The 22,003-nt window shown below is 39.0% G+C and overlaps 1 pseudogene; it reads right to left on the minus strand.

Annotated features, from left to right (window-relative positions):
- Positions 1 to 14,641: 14,641 nt before the first annotated feature.
- On the minus strand, positions 14,642 to 16,834 carry LOC114031064 (annotated as a pseudogene).
- Between the last annotated feature and the right edge of the window lie 5,169 nt (positions 16,835 to 22,003).

The raw sequence follows: 22,003 nt of genomic DNA on the forward strand, positions 1-22,003 counted from the left end.
ACTTCCTTCCTTTGTCCCTCTCTTTCTTTCTTTCCTTCCCTCCTTCCTTCCTTCCTTCCTTCCTTCCTTTCTTTCTTTCTTTCTTTCTTCCTTTTTTCTTTCTTTCTTTCCTTCTGTCTTTCCTTCCTTCCTTTCTTTCTTTCCTTCCTTCCTTCCTTCCATTTTTCCTTTCTTCCATCTTTCCTTCCTTCCTTCCTCCTTTCTTTCTCTTCCTCTTTCTCCTTCTCTTTCTCCTCCTCCTTCTTCATTTTTGTAGTGAAGTCCTTTTACAATTAAAAAGGAAACATATTTGATTCTCCCTGACAAGTCGGAGATCAAGGAAATGTTCTTGGTGCTTACATTTTCTTCTAGCGTACCCACTCTACATTTGAGCTTAAGTAATAACTACTTAGCTGTGGCATGTAGATGAATATTGTGTACCCTGTACAGGTCACTACATCCTTTCCCTTAATCTTTTCCCATTTTTTCTTGTACATTTTGCGTACAAACCTCATAATAAACTGCCTTGAGGCCTTGGAGAAGCTTCAACTTCTGCCCATTTTATTATCACATTCTCAGTACCATTCTAGGGACACCCAATCTCTTCTCTCCCCAACCCAACTAAGTAAATATTAGGCATAAGCTTTTACTAAGCACTTGTTCCATGCCTAATGCTAAACTCCTTCCTTCCTTTGCCTTTCATAATCCTTATCTGTAATAGTTTAGCCTAGGTGCTACCTTCTTTGCATAGTCTTCATTTTTTTCCCACAATAATAGCTAGCATTTATACAATGCTTTAAGGATGGCTAAACCCTATACCTGTTCTCATTTGATCTTAAATTTGCTGTGTGCACTTTGTCTGGATCTTACCTTTGTCCCCATTATTCTCTACCTGTTTTATACTTATGTACATGCCATTTCTACCACCCCAATAGACTATATTTTTCCTAATTGTATTGCATTATTATCTGAAAATACAGTATAAATAATTTCTGCCTTTTGAAATTGATATGAAGCTTTTCTATTTTTTCTTTGTTGTTGTTCCAAGTGTATTGGTGTGAAGTTGACCTTGGGTTCTTGAAGTCTGTGTCTGTGAAGTGTAAGCTATGAGGATTCTACCATGTTGGAAAGGTTTCAAGTATTGCCCTTGGAAACAGACCAATTCTACTTTACAAGGATCAACCTTGCTTTGGACAGACACATCACCAGAAGGCTGGCTTTTTCAGAGGCTAGTCATTAGGCCTCCCAGGCTGAACAGCTCAGACCAGGGTGGGGCTGACCGACAGGATGGGGTAGCAAAATTTCCTTTCATCCCTGTTCTTCATGTAGCCAGAAGGGGACAAGTGGAGGTGATGAGGAAAGAAATACACAAGGTCTAGGTCCACCCTTAGTGTGAGAGAGCCCAGTCTTGAGGTTCCAGGAATGACACCACCTAGCACTAGTCTTCCAGGTTAGCCTACAGACCACATGGCAACTCTAATTAAGATCTTTCCCCTTCTCTCTGCTGTTCTCTCGTTTTGTTTCTTGGTTTTTCTATTGTGGCCTCTTCCCTCATCATTCTTGGTGGTATGAGGAAGGGTTTCAGAGGTATTTCATGATTGTTAAAGGGGTTTTGGGAGAAGTCCATTCACCTGACTTTCTTTCTGTTCAGTCATCTTGACCACAATTTTTAACCTTTATATCCTTACTGTTTAGCCCAGTGCCTTACACGTTGTTGTTGTTGTTGTTTAGTTGATTGGTCATCTCTGACTCTTCATGGTAAAGATACTGGAAAGGTTTACCCACAGTTGGCACTTAATACATATTTGCTAAATTGAATTATTGAATTACCCACAGAAACAAAATACAATTTAAATCAACAACAAATTTTTGTCAAATGTCTCACATGTTAGGGTTCTGTGCTTTGTAGCTTTATTTTCTTGTGAGATAATTTTGATTTTTTAAATTTACATCACATTTATAAATGCTAGAAACTTGTTTTTATCCAAACCCAATTTTCATTTTAGTTTCAGAAGTATGTATATTATGTTCTAAATTTCATGATTCAAAGACCAACCAATTGTAGACTTAATAGAAAACATCAAAATAACACATTATTTTTAATCAACTGTAAAAAGTCATATCTATGGTTAAGGCCCCTGCACATGCTTTGCAAAATATTTAAGCTTAATAGTCTAAATCAGGGATTTTAGGGTATTCTATTATCAATAAAAAAAAGTATGTCACAAAAAAGCTGTAAATACAGTGGATTCTGCAATCTCTACTATTTTAGCAGAACTTTTGAATCTAGTGAGATAGTATAACTGTGAGACATTTCTTTTGTAGAGAAAGTTGGAGGTTTTATTACTGGCAGGAATGTTAAAGAAAAAAACGTTGATTCCTTTGCAGGCAGCATGAATAATAATATCATGAATTTAGAACAAAGGACCTAAGACAGAGGGTTTTCTTGTCACCAAAAGCTTTCCAGGGGCTGAGGGAAGCCTATGTTGCCCTAGACCCACAGAGTTGCTAAGCAGTTTTATTGGGTGAAGTTGCTGAAAAGGTTTGAGGGAATGCAGATTGAAAACCAGAGGTTTGCCAGTAATTAAAAGGAATTTTCCAACCTCAAGTTGTGTTTCTGTCAATCTGTACTTTATTAGACTCAGGGTCAGAGTTGAACATCTCATTTGATCTCAGAGTTGCCTCAGGATGTTTCACTGGTCTTGTTGTTGGTTGTTGAGTTTCTCTCTTCTACCAGCTTCTGGTCTCTATCTCTTCAGGATCATTTCATTGTCATCTCAGCTCTCATCTGCTTATGCACAGAGACTTTAAAGTTTCCATACATAAGATCAGGCTGACTCTGTTTAATCCATAAGGAAGGCTATGAGCCATCACACCTCAGTAAGGGTATCTGAGCAAAAGCCTGCCCAAATGCCTCTACACTAAGATTTTATATATTCTTTTACCTGCCTGTGTCAGGTGCTGATTCAAAGTTTCTCATCCAAGTCAACTATGTGATTTAGGGTTAGAAAATGTCTCTTAACTGAAGATGAACATCTTATGGGAAGTGTATGCCCTGCAAAACCCATTTTGGGAACTCTCCCCAAAATACCCACAGGAGATAAATGGAACCTGGAGCTCACTTTGCTCGGTAATTCCTGTCTGATTGGTATGGAAATGGAGTTGAACAGGAAGGAAAGCTAAGTGAAGAAATCAAGGTCATTACACTCGAGATTTTTTGGTCCACATTCCAGCCTTTAATATGCATGTCTGTTGGCAAGAGAAATCTTCCTAGCTTTTGTGTTATATTCTTTCGAATGCAAAACATCACTTCCTTCCTTCCCTACAAGTAAAACAAGGAAGTAGATTAAATGGTCTCTAATGCCCCTTCCAGATGTAAATCCTGTAACTGGCCTTCAGTTTTCTGGCTGACCTCTCATTGTGAGCCACCAAATCATGGAAAGCTAGAAAAAAGAAAATGGAAGAAGAAATTCCAAGAAACTGACCAACATTAGAGAATGAATTCATTTTTTTGATTTGGACAACAAGATTTTTTCGTTTGTTTGAATCTTTGAATCCCTCTCTTAGAATCCTATAGCAGCTACCAATTATTTTCCAAATCAAATGAAGATTCCTGCTCTTAAAAGTTAGCAAACAGTTACCCTCCTACATCAACCTAATTGTGTCAACCACTCTGGCATAAGAAAGCAAGTTTTCAATAGTTGCTTCTATTCACATGCCCTCCCCAACTCATAACAGGGGTTCTTAACATAGGATTCATGGATCCCCAAGGGATTACTGCATAGATTTCAGAGTATCCATAAACTTGGATGGGAAAAATTATATCTTTATTTCAATATACTTGGTTTCCTTTGTAATCCTATGTATTTTATGCATTTTAAAATGTAATTAGAAAGGATCCATAGGTTTCCCCAGCTTTACAAAGATTTCCCTGAAGAACATGAAGAAAGTTAAGAACACCTGCCTTCCCATAGACCATTCCTCCCACCAAGCACTCTAGACAGTGACTTATAGGCAGATCCTTAGGCCAAAGAGGAATAGGGACATGCTAGAACCAGCTCCAAGTGGCTCCCTAGTTGAATGTTAAATTTTCAATATGAACATTTACACATCAGAAATCAGCAATTGCTACCAATTTGAGTTTCCTTTATTGTTTTGTTGATTGTCTAGACTTAAGAAAGTGTTAATAATGCAGGTTAAACTTTAAAATGTTTTGTGCATATGATTTTTTCTCTCTTTCTGGAGAGCCTAGTTGTTAAATATTTACTAGCACACCCCTATATTGCCTATAGACATTGCTTGAATATAGCAGCAGTGAACCAGAAGGCTCAGGGTATGAAGTCATCACCAGTTAGAAAGCCTGGTGATTGTAGACTTATAATAATAATAAGAACAACTGGATTTTATATAATGCTTTAAGGTTTGCAAAGGTTTGATTTTACATCTATTATCTCATTTGAGCCTCACAACACCCCTGGACAAGAGATAATTGAAGGTATATAAACCGAAGATCCATACTCTATGTATGGGATTAACTGTCTTGTCTATACCAGAAGTTCAATCAATCAGTAAGCCCTTATTAAATACCTACCATGTACCAGGCACTGCCAGGGGCTGGGTATACAATTGCCAAGAATGAAATTATCCTAACTCTCAAGGTACTGACATTCTTCTCATTTTCTCTATACTACTTCACTTGATGATCTCCTCAGCTTCTATGGATGTATGCTGATGATTCTCTACTCTGACTACCCTGCCCAAATCTCTTTGCTGGCTTCCAATCTTGCATCTCCAATTGCTTTTCAGACATCTCAAACTGAATGTCCAGTAGACATCTTAAACTCAACACATCCAAAACAGAGCTCCTTATCTTTCCCCCTGAACCCTCCTTCCCCCCTTCTCGATTCCTGTCAAGGTTACTACCATTTTCCCAGTCCCCCAGTTTGCAACCCAGATGTCACCCTCAATTCCTCTACTATCTCTCAACCCCCATATCTAATCTGTTACCTATTCCTCTTCATTCTATTTTTGTAATGAGACTCCCTCTTCTCTCCTCTGACCGATCACTGTGCTCTGAGACCACTGCGATAGCTGCTAGTGGGTGTGCTTGCCTCAGTTCTCTCCCCACTCCAGTCCCTCCTCCATTCAGCTGCCAAAGCGATCTCCCTAAAGTATAGGTCCAACCATGTCACCTATGGCCTCTACCCTCCTGTCACCTCCAGCAGCAGATACAAAACCCTCTGTTTAGCATTCAAAGGCCTTCATAACCTGATGCCTTCTTACCTGTGCTGTGTTCTTGTATCTCACTCCCAGCCACGTACCTACGGCCCCAAGACTTTGGCCTCCTGGCTGTTCCACAAACAAGACTCTTCCTCTCTTGGCTCCAGGCGTTTTTAATGAATGTCCCTCATGCCTGGAATGTTCCCCTTTCTCATTTCCACCTCTTGGCTTCCCTGGCTTCCTTCAAGACCCCACTAAATTCTCATCTACAGGAAGCCTTTCCTAATTCTTCTTAATTCTAGTGCCTTCCCACTGTTAATTATTTCCTATTTGTCCTTTATGTAGTATATTTGTTTGCCTATCATCCTCCCCATTAGGTTGTGAGCTCCTTAGGTCAAGGACTGTCTTTTGACTCTTTTTTGTATCCTTAGCACTTAGCACAATGCCTGGCACATACCCTAGCTTAATAAATGCTAATTTAATAATTAATTAATAATTTAATTAATTCATGTAACTGATTTTATGAGGACCTCTGCATGACAGGAGTGGTACTGTTAGTACTCATTGATTGAAAAAAAAAACATATGATGATGATGGCTACATGTAAATTTAATGATGCTCTTAAATTAATTTGTATCTTATTAATCATAACAGTATGTACATATGTTTGAAAATGGAAATACATATACATGTGAGAAATGTCTTCAGTCTACGGAAAGTTGGAGCTAAATAAAAACAAAATGACAGTGTTTGGTGCACATGTGGATTCTTGGACCCTTTAAAGAGCTCCATGGTCAGGCTGGGGATGATAGATTAGACCTGTAGTCAGTCCTCGCTACAGAGGAGGCTGAGGTGGAGGCTGAAGGATTTCTGGAGTTCAGGAGTTCTGTGCTGAAGCAGAGCTAAAGCTGTTTGGGTGTCCGCACTAAATCTGGCACCAATATGATAAGCCTCTGGGAATGGGGGACCTCTAGGCTGCCAAGGGAGGGTTGAAATGTCCCAGGTCAGAAAAACAGAGCAAATGAAAGCTTCTCTGCTGATCAGCAGTGGGATTACAGTCAAGCTGTAATTGGCTGCCATACTTTCAGCCTGGGCAAGAGAGGGAGACCAGCCTCAAAACAAACAAACAAACAAACACAGTAAACAAATATCCCTTATAAATAAAATGATTCCATGGCCCTCCAGGGGTCCTTGATTACAATCTGGAAAACACCGATTTATAATTCTGTTCTGTGATTCAATCCCTTAAATTCTCTGAATCTCAGCTTCCAGATCCATTTGATTGTGAGTTCCTTGAAGATGTTGTCATTCAGGTGTTTATTTGGGATTTTCTTGGCAAAGATACTGGAGTGGTTTGCCATTTCCTTCTCCAGCTCATTTTACAGATGAGGAAACTGAGGTAAACAGAGTTAAGTGACTTGCCCAGGGTCACACAACTAGTAAATGTCTGAGGCTGGATTTGAACTCAGGTCTTCCTGACTCAAGTTCTGTGGCACTCTATCTACTGCACCACCTAGATAACACTCTACTTTGAAGGTAGGGACTGTCTTTTACCTCCTTCTGCATCTCCAGCAATTAGTACAGTGTCTGGCATATAGTAGGTAATTAATAAAAGCTTATTGACTGACATCTGTAAAATGGCTATCATAATACCTGTAGTGCCTACTTCATAGGGTTGTTGTAAGGATTAAACAAGATTCTGTATGTAGTGTTTTATAAACTATAAAGCACTATTTCATTTCCCATTATTATTATTTTTCTATCTTCCATCTGTGTTTTTTGCCATTTCTTGGTCCAAGTGTATCTGAAAGCCCCTCCTATTGTTCATTCTTATGTATGAGAAATGGCTTCTGCTGAATGAATAATATTGGATTTGCCATTTGCTTTGGGGGCAAGGGTGCATCACTGCCTCTGTCCTCAGTGGAAATGGAGAACATTTTGTCATCCTGTTACTACAGTAGCATATAGAATTAGGTCAGCTACTTCAATCCCTATCCAAATCATGAATCCCTTATTTTTTTTACAATAAAATTTTAATAGTCATATTGATATATTTTCTTTTGCATTACCTAGATTTCTCTCTGTATTTTACCACCTCCCCTTTCCAAAGAACCATCCCTTCTAATAAAGAATCTTGAAAGAGAAAAAGAGGGGAAAATCCTCAAAACTGATCAATACATTGAAAAAATCTGATATTCTATGCAATTATTCACAGCTTCAGACCTTTCCACCTTCCTCTATCCCACTTCTCATTTTCTTATATCTCTTTCTTGGGGCCAAACAACATAGATCTTCAATTGTTATGCTTTCCCATCTTGTTTTCCTGGCTCTATTTATTTTACTTTGCGTGAGTTTATAGAAGTTTTTGTGAATCCCTTCTAACATATTCCCAACAAATGATTATCCAGATGTTACTTGACATTCTCTAGGATGGGAAACTCACCATCCTAAGATGCAGCTGCTTTCATCTTGGGATATTTCAAATTGTTAAAAAATTTTTTTCCTTATTCTGAGCCCAAATCTGTTTCCTTATAACATCCACCAATTGGTTCTAATTCTGTCTTCTGGGGCCAAGCAGACCATCCTCAAACTGGTTGGTGAGTTAAGGGGAGTCTACCCCAAGCATTCCTGGCATTATGGGGAGATGAGAACAATTTGTTCCAATGGCCATGAAGGTGGTTGAAGCAAGTGCTGTGAAGCTCTTGGAGCTTGGTCAGACGTTGAAGACACCAAGGTCATCCACTGCATCCCAGGCTATCACCAGTGGACCTCGATGACGCTGGAATAGATAGAAAGGCTGATGACTTCGTGCAACTCTGCCTCACTAAAATGCAATTCTTGCAACAGTCAAGACATCACCCCGTGATATCTCTGGTCCTCTTCAAAACCAAATGATGAACAACAATATCTCCATTAATGTAGCCTAACTTTTGGGCAGCTAAATCATGCTGATGATTCACTTTGAGCTTGTAGTTTACTACAACTCTTAGGTCTTCTCTCCACCCCCCCCAAAAAAACAAACTACTTCCTAGACAAGTTTCCTCCAACTTGTATCCATGCAGTTGATTTTTTGAACCCAAATGAATGATTTACATTCATTCATTAAATTATAGTTCATCTTGTAATCTTCAGTCTACTGTTCTCGACTGTTGAGATTTTTTCAATCTCAATTTTGTTACTTAATAATTCAACTTTCCCTCCTAATTCTGTGCCACCTGAATATTTGAAAGACATGTTGCCCATGTTTTCATTTAAGTTATGCAGAACAGACTAGGACTAAAGAAAGATCCTTGAAAAACTCTTAGGAAATAACTTACTCCAGGGTGACACTGATTCATTAATCACTTGTATTAAATAACTTAGTGCTAACCTAACCTAACTATATTATTCTACAGTTCACATTTCTTTGTCTTGTCCATGAAGATTTTACCCTGAGAGACTTTGTCAAATGCTACACTGAAATCTGTGTTATACACAAGGCATCTCTCTCTTTCTCTTTCTTTTTGGCTAGGCAATGAGGTTAAGTGACTTGCCCAGGGTCACACAGCTAGTGAGTGTTATGTGTCTGAGGCTGGATTTGAGCTTAGGTCCTCCTGAATCTAGGGCCAGTGCTCTATCCACTGTGCCACCTAGCTGCTAAGGCATCTCTCCTATTAGCCTAGTAATCCTGTCTAAAAAGGAAATGAGGTTAGTTTGGTATAGCTTGTTCTTAACCAACTCATGCTGATCTTTAGACTATGTCTCCTCCTTCTCTAAGTTTTCTATAACTTTATCAGGAAATGAAGGGTTAATGTCACTAAAGAAAATTGAAGTCATTGCCATTTCTGATTACAATAGTGCTTCTGGTTACTGTGACTCCTCAAAGGATTGTTGTTTGAGAATCACAGCTAAAAATTCTTTCAGCAAGCTCAGACATAATTCAACCACATGTGAACTAGCTGAGAGTATCAAGGTGCTCTTACTAACTCCTAACTTTTTGTGGGACCTAGTTATCAGTTAATCATTTTTTGTTCTAACCTTTCTATGCTGTAGATCACTATCCCTGTTGCAGAAAACAAACAAAATGGAATTCTGGTCTTCTTTCTCTGCTCTCTCATCGTTTTTCTATTGATGCCAAGCAGTGATCCTAACCTTTCTTAATCTTGTCCTTTCTTTTAACAAAATGTAGAAAGCCCTTTATATTGTCTTTAGCATTTGTAGCACATAGACAGGTAGGTGATACAATGGATAGAGCACCAGGCCTGGAGTCAGGAAGACCTGAGTTCAAATCCAGCTTCAGACACTTATTAGCTATGTGACCCTGAGTAAGTTACTTAACTTCTGTTTGCCTGAGTTTTCTCAACTCTGAAATGGGGATAATAGCAACATCTACCTCCCAGGGTTGTTGTGAGAATCAAAAATGAGTTAATAATAAAAAAGTGCTTAGCACAGTGCCTGGCACACAGTAAGTGCTATATGTTAGTTGTTATTATTATCAAATGTGTTCATGCTCAGCTTTTAGCCCACCTGAATCTATTCTTACAGGGCATTCTCATTTCTTTTTTTTCCCTACTCATTCTCAGTTATCTGCTCGAATTTTGATCTCTTGTCTGCTTATTTTCATAGTTCAGCTGGTTACGTCTTAGTCAGCCTGTGCTCTATTCCATCATCCAGCTTTTCAATAGGGTTGTTTAACACTGGGCACAGAGCCAGCCTTTGCAAGAGTACCACTTGTTTGATACCCAGCCACTTGACATTAATCCATTGATAACCTCCCCAGGCTATGACTCTTTTGTCAAGTAGATGTACTTACACCTTTTTATATCAAAGAACTGTAGACCTTCCTTTGCTTGCCTACTATGAATACTACTAACTCAAAAACTTTGTAAAGATAAAAACGATTGCAGCATTATATCACTTGCTTAATTGGGCCTCTAACTTTTGTCATAGAAAGATATTACATTAGGATCGCTTGAGTTGGAAGAGAAAGCAGAAACCATAGAGTTCAAACTGTATCTGTTGAATCCTTTGCCCCATAACTGGTCATATAGCTTCTGCTTAAAGACTTGCTGCTTAATGCTCTATGCCTGTGTTGGTGAGAGTTTGGGGGAGGAGAGAGAACACATGGAGTTTTAGGATATCTTTATGGGGAGGCCCTTGGAGGGAGGGGAAGTCTTTGAGACAAAAGACCTGTAGAGGAGTTAGGACGTCAACAGGTTCCCAATTTCCAGCTTGCTATACTAGAGACTTGTAGGAATTTACCATTGGGTGAGATGAAGGCTCTCTCTTTTGGTTGATCTAAGATATCTTGTGCCTACCGGTAAAACTCATTCACTCTGTGTACTATCTGGCACATACTGATCTGTATAACTTCTCTTGTTTCTGTTTGCTGTAAGTGAGGTTATTTGCTATTCACTATTTGTGATGGTCTTTGTGTACCTAGCATTTGGTGGGAAGAGAGTTAGGACTTTAGATATAGCTCGGAGCACTCCTTCCCTGTTAAGCCATAGAAAAGTGCCTTAAATTAAAAAAAAAATATTTCTCCCAGACTACCAAGTTTTGAGGGGTGAGATTATTTATTTATTTATTTATGAATTCCTGTTAGCCATATTTAGCCAACTCAGGTGGACATACACATAACCTACAGGGGCAACCCATGCCCTACAATAGATAAACACAAGATAAATACAGAAAAAATGAAAGGCACTTTGAGAGAGGATGGCATTAATAGCTGGGGTTTGGGGGGATTGGGAAAGCCTTCCTGAAAAAGGTAGGAATTGAGGTCTTTGCACATACTTAATCTCAGGAGAGTATGACAGCCACCTTTCAGTCCTACTGCCTATTCTTCACATTCCTCAGCTCTTCAGGGATATTAATCCAGAGGCCCAAAATTTACCTTCATACTTCTTACCTCTTTTCCTTCATTTGCATTCACTGAATCACACTCCCTCAGCTAATATTTGCTAATCACTCTGCTTCTGCTTACTTCAGTCCTCTGAGGAGCTTTGCTATAAGTACTTTTTCTCCACCAAGAGCAGCTCATAATCCTTCTATGACTTATATTAGGTACTGTTCCTTTCATATATGAACTGTTTGGCTGCTGAAAGGGCCAGAAAAGGAACATTTGTGTACACAAAACTGATAAAAGCAACTTGTGAAGAAATAATCTCAGATAAACTATGAGGAGAGACAATTACTGTCCTGTAGACTAGATAGAGAACTGTTCCTTACGTGAATGTGCTTAGAGGACCTGCTAGATGGCAGAGCAATGATGAAGTAATGATAACTCTAGAGCATTTTGGTTCATCAGTTCAATTGCATTGGGCTGTTTTTAGAGTTCTGAAGCTTATAATTGAAAAAAAAATAGATCAAATAACTGTTTGGAGATTATGGGAAGAATATATAAAATTATTGGGTTTATATCTGATGGAAAGATAGATTTTTGAGTTTTATCTCATAAGGTAAAGATGAGTCACTGACTATGAGAAAGTTCCAATAGGAGCCATAGAGGAAGCTTAAGGAAGAGATAGAAAAAAGAAGCAGGAGAATAAGCTTTGTTGTTAGGTTGGAGAAAGGCCTGAATAGCTCCTGAAAACTCACTGGCTGAAAGCTGAATCCTACTGCTTTATGAAGAATTATTGGGGTCATTTCTCTCCAGTGCCATCTACAGCTGAAAAAGGGGAACCTTTTCAGGGGTGCCGGTGTTCTCTTCCACTGCCTTGTCTGGTTTTATAGAGAGAAACAGAGGGGGAAAGGCAGGCTTTGCATCCATTTTGCTGTAATATGTGTTTTGCTGTGAAAAGAGCATTGGATCCAATTGTATAAAGCAGAATCCTCTATTATCTGCAGATCTGAGAAGCATGGCAGTTCCTGACTTAGGGGAAATAATATAACGTATTCTACCAGAGCTCTGTTAAGGGTGTCTGTGAGTGGAAAGATCTTGTCACTGCTTTATTGAATCAAGATGAGAAGGGGAATGGCTTTGCCCAATAGAAGAATGATGAAGACCGCAAGGGGAGCAGCTAGTGGAGAAGCAGCTTGATGTGATACAGATTGCTCCTGAAGGGACCAGAGACGTGCCTGTGGTCCAGAGTTGCGAGTTGCCTTGAGCACTTCGGTATTCACATTTATGTGTCTCTCTGTTTGATTTCTTTTTTTCTTTTCTTTCCTTTTCTTTCCTTTCCTTTCCCTTCTTTCTTTCTTTCTTTCTTTTTTCTTTTTTTTTTTTTGGTGAGGCATTTGGGGTGACTTGCCCAGGGTCACACAGCTAGTAAGTATCAAGTGTCTGAGGCCAGATTTGAACTCAGGTCCTCCTGACTCCAAGACCAGAGCTCTATCCACTGCACCACCTAGCTGCCCCTTTGCTTGATTTCTATAAGTGTGTAATCACACTCCCTCATGGATAATGTGTGCATTGGTGACCCAAGTTCATGAGTAGACTGCAATGTTTTGATTATTTTTACTTTTGCCTTCTATTCAATAAAAGTCATACTTGTTTCCGTTTTTGATTTCTAATGAGTAAATGTAATAATTATTTTTTCTTCTGCTTTATTGTTTAGTAAATGTTTTATGATTAAGGTTTAATAGTGTCATGGTGACTTATTTTGTGTAAATGGGAAGCACACCAGTTGGGGCTCAGGACCTTCAGTGTCAAGTAGTAGGCTCATCAGGTTTGCTCTTAGTACTGTGAGAGATAATAGTAGTAAAGAGTAGTTGTGTATATGTGGCCCCTCTCTGAGAGCCTCAGACCTGTCAGTGTGAGTATAGGATTGGGTGTGTAAACTAGCTCAAAGAATGAAAATGAGCGTCCTATACCATGATTCTGGGTACACTCAGATGATGTTTGAGAGTCGCTGTGGTTGAAAAATTCATCACCATTCAGTCAAACGGCAACAAATCTCATTCTGAGATTTAGCACTTCTGATGCTCTTATGGGATGCTCTCATTCTTTTATATTCATCCTTCACTACCTACTCTTGCTTCTGTGCCTGTCTTTTAAAGATGTAATTTGGTCAATGAATTCCTGGTATATCTATCTCTTTATACAGAAGGAGGACTAGCACGTCTGGTATGAAGGTTGCTGAGCCTTTTTCAAGGCTGCTCATCTACCTTTGGTGTCTATCTGGCACTCAACTCTTACCTGTGGCTCCAAGGAGCTGTAGCATGGGCAGCAGACACACTTGGAGTGCTTAGAACTTGGTCAGACAGCAAAGACACTAAAGTCATCCACTGTATTCCTAGCCATCACCAGTCATCTTGACTTTTGTCTTGCCACTGGACTTCAATGACTGGAAGAGAGAGTGAGACTGACAACTTTGTGCAGTTCTGTCTCACTTAAATCCAATTCATGCACGGGTCAAGATATCACCCCATGATGTCATTGGTCCCCTTCGAAAATGAAGGACAAACAACATTTCTTTATACAATTTTATTTCTCATTTGAAGTGTTTGTTTTTGAGTCTTCAGGGTATCATCCTCGAGATCTCTTGAGCCAATTTTCCCTGTAGAATTCTAGGCCATGGAATCTTACCCATTGTTTCTCTGAATCCCTCAAGATTCATTCTCCCATAATTTCAGATGCACACATGATTGTATTTGGCATCTTTCTTCACTATCATGCTTTGTATGATAGAATGATGATTGGTCCTTAGAGTTCCCATTCATGTCTGTCTTAGGAACTAATTCTTCTTTGATGGTTAGAATTAAGTCCAGTAGAGCAGCTCTCTTAGCTACTTCCTCCATTATGTCCTGGTCACTTTGGAGAATTGAATGCATCATTAGGGCAAATCATGAATTTCTTAGGTGCTTTGCTTTTGGCAGAAAGGGAGCTCCAGCTCATGTCCAATAATTGAAATCTCCTGCGACTGCATTGACATGCTTTAGGACCAGGCTTTTGATCTGTTTCCTGAATTTCTTAAATTTGTCATCTTATTCCTCCTTCTGTCCACGTGGTTTGCACAAAGTTTCATGCAGCTTTGAACTTTAGTAGACTAAAACTGCACTAAGACTTTTGGGACACCCTGTGATAGATTTCTGTGACAATCTGGCTTCTGTCTCTCCCTTGCTCTTCACCCATATACTTTCTGTCATGATTCCCCTCTCAGGCTCTGGATTTCCTCACATGAATATTTGGTCTTAAAATCCAATGCTATTTCACTGCCCCAGCTATCTATTCTGTTCCTTTAGAATAAGGCATAACTTTTCATTGCTTTGTTCCAGTCAGGATGATGGTGATAACCAGTATTGATACAATGCTTTAAAGTTTGCAAAGCACTTGATATATGCTATCTTATCTGAGCCTTAAAACAACGGTGGAAAGTAGGTGTTATCATTACTCTCCCATTTTATAGGCAGGAAACTGAGGCAAACAGAGTTTAAGTGACTTGCCCATAGCCACACAGCTAGTAATTGTCAGAGGCCAGATTTGAACTCAGTTCATCCTGACTCCAGGTTGTTGACTCGGTTAACCAGTTGCCTCCAGTCCCTGGCTACATGGTGGATGTGTCAGCATGGGTAGATTGAAGCTCTCGACCAACTCCACATACTTGGTGCGACCTTTGATGATCAAGTTAAAACAACCTGATTGATCCTCCAAGACCACTGACTAAAGGGGCTCTATCACCTTGGACATTACTAACTTGAAGATGACTTTGTGAGGCTCATTAGCAATCCCATCACATAGACAATAATTGTCATTGTGGTATTTGCCTTTGCCTGTTTCGATATCTTGCAGCTCCTGCCTAGCCCCTTCCTGAGGAACTATACTCTGTCCTTATGAATAGTGACTACAGTGGCTGGATCTGTAGTGTAGAAAGTCACTTCCACACGATTTTTATAGTGAATGTCAGTATCAATTTTTAGCACCCTCTGGTGGGTACTTTAAAAGTTCTAAGACAGCCAACTCAATGCTGTTGATGTAACAGAAGTCAAAAGCCTAGACTTGGCTTGACAAAGTTCCCGTACCAAATTTAAGGTTATGTCTATCTGCTGTTTACTAAGCTCCACCTTACTCAGCATCAATCTGTTGTTGGATAACTGACAGAACTCCAAAGAACCATCAAGCACTGGGAGATCTTCACCAACACTGAATCTTTGTTTCTGTTTGCTGTACTCTGACGAGTCAGGGTGGATGGATTGTAACAACTTAATGAAGTCAGCACTGTCAAATCTGGTCATTTCTTGCAGTGACTTTGTGGGAATTTCTGAGGATTTCCAACTTCTGGTGGAGACCATGGTTTAGTAGCAGGGTATGAGTCATTCAGATTTGGTAAGACTTTATTTGGTGAGTCTCCTCATAGTAGTAATTTCCTACATCCTCTAAATGATGTTGGGCAAGTAATTCAAGAGTCTGGGTCTCTGTTTCCTCTTCATCATAGAAATATCTGACTTTTTATTTTGTGCTTAGAGCTGGCGCCATCTTGCCTCATGCCCTTGTGCTCTGTACATTCCTGCAGTGTAATCTTTTTTTAAATTATTTTTTGTTTTATTTTTAATTTATGGAATAAAACAAGCATTTCTCTAACATGGTATAATTAAAAAGGATGATTGTGCATGAAACTGCAAATCTGTTATGGACAACTTGCTATTCCTTTTAAATATATAATTAAGTTATCACATAAATTTCTTTGTTTTCTTTTTTTTTCTTCCCTCTTCCCCTCCCTCCCACTCCACCCTAGAGATGGCTACCATTAGACACAAATAGGTATATATATATATATATATTACATATATGTAAAATTATTCTACACATATTTATATTTATCAGCTCTTTGTCTGGATGTAGATAGCATCTTTCTTCATATGTAGTCTTTAAACAGTCACTGAGAGACCCTGAAACTAAAACCAATTCTTCAAATATATCACTACTGTAAATTCAGTCTTCATCAAGAAGGCCTGAAAAATAGGATCTGTCCAGGTGAGTTGATATAAAAAAATGAACTAATGTTAAATCATCCAAGCCTTATTCATCCCAGACAATAACTTAATAGCAACTATCCCCACAGATCTTAACTGTTTTTCGTGTCCAATGGATCCCTTTGGAAGTCTGGTGAAGCCAACAGAACCTTTCTCTGAATCATGTTTTTAAATTCATAAAATAAAATACATAGGATAACAAAAGAAACAAATGATATTGGAATAGAGTTTATCAAAATATTTAAAAAATAAGTACATGGATCCTAGGATAAAAACCTCTGCTATAGATAATTAAGTGACCCAATATTGTTAGAATTTATGATAAGTGATAGGGACTGGATGTGTGATTTCATTATATTAGAAACTCCCAGGTAAGGAAACTCCCTTTACCAATGCAGGTTGGCAGCTTCCCTACAACTGAGAAGCAGTGAGATGTTTAGTGACTCACCCAGGGCCACAAGGCCAGTATGAGTCAGAGGAAGGACTCTAGGGCCAGCTCTGTATTAAATACACCATGCTGCCTTGTGATGGGAGGTACTGAATCTGACCTCAGGTCTGCAGATGCAATTGGCTTCTTTGCAATTTGTCTGCTTCTTCCTGCCTTTGTTTCCAGTTGCCTATTCTTTGGAGAAGGAGCAGGACTTCCTGTGCTTTGGCAGAAACTAGCAGACCTAATCTGGGACTTCAGCTGAGACAGCCTGCCACCTACGAGGGACAAGAAAGGGAAGCCAAGGGCTGCCATCCTGCCAGGCTGGGCCTCCTCAGCTGACCCCACACGTCCCTAAGTCTCAGTTTTGCTTATTTTAAAAACAAATATTTTTGTTGTTTTTTATTATCAGATCATTTTCCTTTATCTGATAAAAGTGAAAAAAGTTTTTTTTTTCTATTTAACTTTATCTTTTGCAAATTGTCATTCAGTGGCTTTTCTGATTTAACTTGTAACTTCTCTGTATTCTTGGCCACCTGCCCTACCTTCTGATTTCTAACCATTCCTTGTTTGGACTCATTACTTTGTTTGCTTCCTTATTTGGCCAACTAAACTTCCTTCTGTTTTTCCTTCCTTTTTTGTGAATAAAGGTGGATCTGTTATGTATTTTATGAAGTTGGGTTTTTTTTCTTAAAGAAGACTTCTAGATTTGAAGGCAGTCAGTCAATACATATTTTATTAAGAGTCTGCTATGTGCCAGGCATTGTGCTGAGTGCTAGGGATACAAAGAAAGACAAAAGACAGGCCCTGCTTTCAAGGAGCTTACAGTCTAATGGGGAGACAGCATTATTTAGTTAGTCAATAAACATTTATTAAGAGCCTACTATGTGCCAGGTGCTATGCTAAGCACTAGGGATATAAAGAAAGGCAGAAAACAGTCCTTGTCCTCAAGGAGATTACAGTCTAATAGGGAAGACAACATGCAGAAAATTTTGTTCAAACAAGATAAATGTAGGAGAAATTGGAAATAACCAACAGAGACAGGGAAGACACTAGAATCAAGGGGGTTTGGGAAAAGCTTCCTGTAGAAGGTAGAATTTTAGCTGGAACTTGAAGGAAGCCAAGAAAGATGAGATGCAGAGGCACTGGGTTCAAATCTTGCCTGCCAACTGTTAACTATGTGGCTTTTTTGAGGGGTCTTTTAGAATATCTCCAGAGTTTAGCACAGTGCCTGATATATAGTAGGTGCTTACTAAATGCTTGTTAACTGACTGACATTAGAGCTGAGTCACTTTACTACTTACGGCTTCAGTTTCTTCATTTATAAAATAAAGGGGTTGGACAAGATGTCCTGTAAGATTGTTTCCAGTTCTACGTTTATGATCCTACTAATCGTTTGGGTTATAAGTCTTTCTCATATGACACGTGATATTTGAACAACGAGTAACTTTCTTTGTATCTCTAGTGCTTAGCACAGTGCCTGGCACATAGTAGGTACTTAATAGGCAGCTAGGTGGTGTGTAGAGTACTGAGCCTAGAATCAGGAACATCTGAGTTCAAATCAGACCTCAGACACTAGCTATGAAACCCTAGGCAAGTCATTTAACCTCTGTTTGCCATAATCCACTGGAGAAGGAAATGGGAAACCATTCTAGTATCTTTGCCAAGAAAACCCCATGGACAGTATGGTCCCCAGGGTCATGAAGAGTTGGATATGACTGAAACATGGCTGAACAACAACAGGTGCTTAATAAATGCTTGTTGTTGTTGATGATGATGGACAAGTTTTTTTTAGGTAGCTTTAAAAATGTTTAAAGGAATTCTTCTGAAATATAGCATATGCACCCTACCTTCTTAAACAAAAATTTTTGTTGTTCAGGTGTTTCAGTCAAGTCTGACTCTTTGCGGCCCCATTTGGGATTTTCTTGGCAAAGATACATACTGGAGTGGTTTGCCATTTCCTTCTTCAGATCATTTGGCAGATGAGAACACTGAGGCAGACAGGGTCAAGTGACTTGCCCAGGGTCACACAGCTAGTAAATGTCAGAGGCCAGAATTGAACTCAGTTAGATAAGTTTTCCTGACTCCAGGCTTGGCACTCTATCCACTGCACCACCTAGCTGCCTAAATAGAAATAGCTAGTGCTTGATTTAATTTTTTCTTGAACACCATAATTTTGAACATTAACACACCCAAGGAGGAGTGGAGGATTATTTGCCACAGTCTTAGATTACTATATTTGTTAAGTTCTTGTGTTTATTTTTTATCTATTTTTTTCCCTATTCCCTCCCTTGCCTCAAGGCTGCCACCTGCACATTTTACCACTATCACATCTTCTGAATTCTAGGGCTCTTTCCACTTCCCAAGGTTGGAACTCACGGCAAACAAAAATGGAAGTGAGCGGCATACTGGCTCAACTTCCCCTGCTGATTTGCTGACTCCTATGTGCTATTGGCTTAGAAACTATAGTTATTCCTTCCACATCAACACTTTCCCCATTGCAGTTTCAATATATTGAGGGTCAGCATAGGAAATTAAATGGGAAATTTTTGAGAGTTTTGTGGAAGCTGCATGTGACACCCAAAAAATTTAGAAACTCAGTAATGTATTAAATATATGTATAGTATTGCATAATATCAATCCAAATTTTATGATAAGACACTATAAACACCCCATAAAAGAAAAAGAAAAGATTCAGACTTTTTCTCTGGTAGGAAGGGAAGGTCAAAATATTTTATAAGGATTTTCTAGGTCGAGGGTCACCATGCTTCTAACCCCAACAATGTGGAAGGGATAGCTATAGATCACTAAACTTGTTAGAGCTGTGCGTATACAAAGAGTCAAAAGTTTTGAGTGAAAATTAAATAAAATATGTTGGCTTTTATGTCATTCATTTTAGTTGCTCAGTGGTCTTCTTTTCCCCCCTGACTTTCTGGTTCTCAGATATCTTCCTTGTTAGTGAGGTTGCCAGATAGCTGAATTCAGTGCAATCCAATTCAACAAGTATTTATTAAGCACCCAGAATGTACAAGGCAGTAACCTAGGCTTTGAGTTCTACATAGGAACCTGGAATTAGGAAGACCTAAGTTCAAATCCACCTTCACACACTTAGTAGCCATGTAACCCTGGGCAAATAAATTCTGTTTGCCTCAGTTTCCCTCTCCTCTTCTTAAAACAGGGATAACAATACCACCTACTTTGCAAGGTTGTTGTAGTGATCAAATGAGTTAATATTTGTAAAGTGCTTTGCTAACTTCAAAGGGCCATAGAAATGCCAGCTCTTATAGATATAGAGTCTGACTGTAGCTTCCTAAGGCTATTGAAATCTACTTAAAATGTTTAGATTTTCTTTAGTATTGTCATATACATATGTATACGTAATAATACACACATGTATGCATATATACATATATAGGGAGGGAGGTCATCTATCTGTTTGGTCACATTTTGAAGTTTAATCTCAACCTCAATTAACCTTTAGTTACCTGTTTAGTTAAAACCTGTAGTTTACCTGTTAGATAATCCTATTCATGTCACTTTCCAACTAAGTGGTCTCTGCTGAGGTCTGTAAAGTATTTCCAAATATCCTATAAAGAAAAAAAATTATTTGGAAAACAACATGCTAAAGTTCACCATCAGTAACTTTCAAGCAGATACACCTAAGAACTGGCCTGGGATTATTTTAGAATTTAGCTCCGCCACCTAGTGGTGAACAGTTTTATGACTGCGGGAAGCTGATAATTGTTATATTAAAAGACTGTGTCCGAGTTAAAAACTTGCATTTATATCTTAATGCTGTTCTACTTATATAAATCAGAAATGTTCATTTTTGTGGAAAGAAAATGAAAATGACCACTTAGGAATCTGGAGTTAACTTATCAAGAGGTCCTGTGCCAAATCATTTTAATGGCACTGGTGATTTGTTCCTCAATCCACTTCGGTATTTAATACAGGCATTTAGAAGCCATATTTCATTTAAGAACTGAAGTGGATGGATTATTTTATTTTCAAGCAATAAGGAGATTTAGGCCAGTGCTAGAATTAGTGGGTGAAAAATATAAATGGGGAAAGGAGAATCAGAAAGTCAGAAATAATTTTAATCAGGTTTCCTTTTTTTTTTTTTAATAGCTTTGTAGATTTGGAGCTAAAAGGAAGGTCAGCAATTCTATCCCTCTTTGGTAGGGCCCAACTGGCTCACCATTGTGAAATGAGCCCTTTGCCTTTAAAGGTCTCTGGGTATGAGCAGCTGTTGTTTGCTTGCAAGATGAGAAGCCCTAAGTTAGCTTGCTCTGCTGCCCAGGGGTCAGCTCACCAGTATCCAAATCCCCTCAGTGGAGCTCAATGGTGACCTCTTTCCTGGGCTCTGGTACCATATAGATATATGAGAGGCACTGTGGTGTCTTGGCAAGAGTGCTGCTCGTGGATTAAATGAGATAATATTTATAAACCTCTTAGCACACAGTGGGTACTTAATAAATTTTTGGGCAGGTAGGTGGTACAGTGGACAGAATGCCAGGCCTGTAGTCAGAAAAACTCATCTGATTTCAATTTTGGCCTTAGACACTTACTAGCTGTGTGACCCTGGGCAACTTAACTCTGTTTGCCTCAGTTTCCTCATCTGTCAAATGAGCCGGAGAAGAAAATGGCAAGCTACTCCAGTATTTTTGCCAAGAAAACGCCAAATGGGGTCATGAGGAGTCAGACATGACTGAAAAGGATTCAACAAAAACAAATCAATTCTTGTTCCTTTTTCCTTCCTAGAGGGAGGATGACCTAGGTTTGAATCCTGCCTCTGATACAAGTTGTTGCCAAGCCATTTAACCTGTCTGCCTCAGTTTGCTCATTGTAAAATGGGTATAATAGCTATAATAATACAATATAGTTTACAGTTTGCCTATTTGTAGAATGGGGCTAATAATGACTATAATAATAGCACCTACCTCCCGGGATTGTAGTGATGATCAAATAATATAATGTATGTACAGAAATTTGCAAATTTTAAAGCACTATTTCATTTGAAAGTTGAGTTGAGTAGATTATTTTATTTTTAGGTAACAGAGATTTAGGCCAGTGTTAGAATTAGTAGGTAAAAATGCATATGGGGAAAGGAGATAGTTTTGTTTAAAAAGATCCTCTTTTGAGGTTCTGTGACCACGCACATGCTGCTGAATCTCTCATCAGGACTGCTCTCCACCCTAAGAATCCCGGAATCATCAGAAGCTGGGTCAAGAAATTGACAATGTTGAGCCATGGGATGGACACTGGCCAATGGATAGCCATGTCAATTGTTACACTACCTTACAGAGGGTGTTAGTTCTGCTGATCCTGAGAATCTGAACCAGAAGAATGTTAACTAGATGATATGTCTTGGCAAACTAGGAAGGGCAACATTTCACCTGAAGTGAACGACCATCCCTATTACTTTAACCACATGCCTAATGTGAGAGTCATGGAGCTGTGTCCCCTGGGACACTATTCCATTTG

Source organism: Vombatus ursinus, unplaced genomic scaffold (assembly GCF_900497805.2).
Source record: "Vombatus ursinus unplaced genomic scaffold, bare-nosed wombat genome assembly UNPS02015035.1, whole genome shotgun sequence".
In the NCBI taxonomy this organism is placed as follows: Eukaryota; Metazoa; Chordata; class Mammalia; order Diprotodontia; family Vombatidae; genus Vombatus; species Vombatus ursinus.